Raw genomic sequence first — 3,176 nt, 5'->3', positions numbered from 1 at the left:
TTTTGACATGTTCACCAAAAGAGAGTTGTCGGTCCAACTTAACACCATCGAAGGATAGGCGGGTGCCTCTGAAGATGACTGGTGGCTGCCAAGACGCTTCACTTGAGTCAAGAATGAAGAAGAAAACCTCACATTTGTGAGTGTGAATTGAGATTCATCGCCCACTTCACCTTGTTCACTTCTGTCTTGAGGCTTCCGGTCATTTCTTTTTTCCGCTTTTCACTACATGCAATTGCAAGATTTTTTACATAGGCACTGATTAAAGTATCATTGATGTAGATGACAAAGAGCAAGGGTGAGATTATAGAGCCATGTGGTAGAACCTCCATGAATGTCATGAAGTGTTGTGGAATCCCCAAACGAAGTATAGTTTTTATCAGGCCCCTTCTCTAAACCTTATGCTTGGCTGAAGTCTTAGCTTTTCGGACGACTTGAAGCCATCCGAGATGAATTGGGAAAGGCGGAGGCATTGATCAGTAGCGCTGCGGCCCTTGCTGAAGCCTGCCTGCCACGGACTGAGCAGAGAATGTTATGCGAGCCACCAGGATAGCCGATTGACATTCACCTTTTCAAGTACTTCGCAAATAGTGGAAGTGAGGGCGATAGGACGGTAACTGTTGATAGTCTGAGGATCCTTCCCTTTCTTCAAAAATGGGACAATGCGCGCTACGCTTGGGGACGCCAACCTACTTGCCAGCTGTGGTTAAAGATTTTCAGCAATTTTGCAGATAAAACGGGTGTAGACTTTTCATAAGGTCTGGTGCGATGCTATCTGAACCAGCAGCATTCCCTGCTTTTAGTTGTTTGAGGGCTGCATCGAGCTGGGTGAAAGGCTGCTGGGTTGGTTGTCTAGGGCAATATTTGAGACTGCAGACATCTTTCGGATGATCCCCAAGAGCTTTCCTATTGGGACGATTGCTTTCCTGCCGCTCAATTTTGCATACTCCCGTATAAATGTGTTGGCTTTGGTTCGGTCACTCAAAAAAGACCTGGACTTGATATTGCAGTGCCTTTTCTGTCAGCTGATGTCTTGTGTCTCTGAAGTGGCATAAAACACTGAAAGTGATTGTTTCTATAACCCCTCTGTTCTCCTGCACCATGCGCTTTGGCCTTGCTTCCTGTTTGGTGCGCATTCCTGTCGGCTGTATTTCCACAGCGCGTCTTTGACAACTTGAAGTGGCATAAAACACTGAAAGTGATTGTTCTTATAACCCCTTTGTTCAAATGTTTGTTCCACTCGGGGCGCGGGCATCTTGTCTGACTCACACCATACACAGCCTTCCTTGTCACATATTGTTCCTTTTCCCGCTATCCATCCAGTAATTCAAACTGATCCAGCAGCGCGATTGAAGATTATTTTATTTACAAAAATCAAGGAACAGAATACTCGGGGAAACAAAATAAAAGGTAGCCTATATAAAACCGAGGTCTACAGACAGGTGAGGTCAAAGACGGTATGCTGGTGCCCGACTGCCCATCACGCGCCCGGCGCGCTCCTGCCCCTTATAGGTCTGCGTGGGAACTTTTCACCACTTGCAAAGGGTGCACACTGACATACACACATCAATCACTCAACATAATAAAATAAACATGGATTCAAGTATGGCTCTCTATAAGCCTCCTATAGTCTCAATGCTCGCACCATCGGCCAGGCTTGCTGTGTTTTTTTCGGTCTTAACTACCTCAAGACGGGTTTGCCAGGCCGATTTTTTTGCTGTTTCTGCTTTTTTTTCACGATTTCTCTGTAATTTTCCAGCCAGGCCGCTCGATTGTTTGCAGAGTCTCTAAAGAGTCTGTTACATTCTTTGACAAGTTGTTTAATCTCATGATTCATCAAAGGAGTCTCTTTCTCTCTGAAAACCCTGTGGTACGGAGATTGCTGCAGCAGTCTTTAATCCAGTTGTTAGGGCTAATAGTTTCCTCTCTGGGTCGTCTTCCTTGATGATATTATCTTGACAGGCTGTCAGTCTTCTTGTTGTTGCTACAGTTACTGCCTCTTTTATGGTTTTGTCTTCCTATTCATCACCTCAGCTTGTCGAGATAATCAGCTGCTAAACTAGAGCTACACAGCATGAACATATCCTCACCACGTTGTCACCGGGACTGCATTACTTTCTGTAATCATCAGCATGCATTCTATCACCCTTTTTTTTAAATAGTGCTTGTCGTTATTTGGGTGACTGTGAGCTGGAGTCTATCCCAGCTGACTTTGGGTTAGAGACAGGGTAACACTTGACTGGAAAAATTGTGATGTTGTTCTTATATGACATCTCCAGTGACTGTTTAATTGCCAGGTTGAGAATCAGCATTTTCAAATCCAAGGTGGGAAAATAATTGATTGTGGCCTTCAGGTCAGGAGCGAAGTCCTGCCTTAGGTTCTGAGTTCAAGTATGTTGAGGTGTTGCTGCTAATTGTCAACTCTCAATTTACTAATCCATCTATGTTCGTACCCTCACTGATGCTCAAGAGCTTTGGGTAATAACCAAAAGTTTCCTTTGCAGGCTGGCTGGACTCACCTTTAGAGATCTACAGTGGGATGGACCCATACTTGCCAACCCTCCCGATTTTCCCGGGAGACTCCCGAATTTCAGTGCCCCTCCCGAAAATCTCCCGGGGCACCCATTCTCCCGATTTCCACCCGGACAACAATATTGCCTTTAGTGTCCTCTACAACCTGCCGTCACGCCCGCTTTTTCTCCATACAAAGAGCGTGCCGACCCTGTCACATAATATATGCGGTTTTTACACACACACAAGCGAATGCAAGGCATACTTGATCAACAGCCATACAGGTCACACTGAGGGTAGCCGTATAAACAACTTTAACACTGTTACAAATATGCGCCACACTGTGAACCCACACCAAACAAGAATGACAAACACATTTCGGGAGAACATCCGCACCGTAACACAACATAAATACAACAGAACAAATACCCAGAATCCCTTGCAGCACTAACTCTTCCGGGACGCTACCATTCCCCCCGCCCCCCGCATTCGGAGGTCTCAAGGTTGGCAAGTATGCATGATGGACCTCTATCTTGGAAGCCACCCTGGAGGAGTTAATGCATGTCCAACTGGGAGATTCCTGGGAGACTCAGCAGGGACTACAGTACTGCCTTAATCAACTTTTAAGAGTAAAATGCCAAATTTAAGGACAGACACAATTTGCAGGA

The sequence above is a fragment of the Entelurus aequoreus genome, linkage group LG07 (genome assembly GCF_033978785.1).
Source record: "Entelurus aequoreus isolate RoL-2023_Sb linkage group LG07, RoL_Eaeq_v1.1, whole genome shotgun sequence".
Classification (NCBI taxonomy): domain Eukaryota; kingdom Metazoa; phylum Chordata; class Actinopteri; order Syngnathiformes; family Syngnathidae; genus Entelurus; species Entelurus aequoreus.
This window is presented reverse-complemented; position numbering follows the sequence as displayed.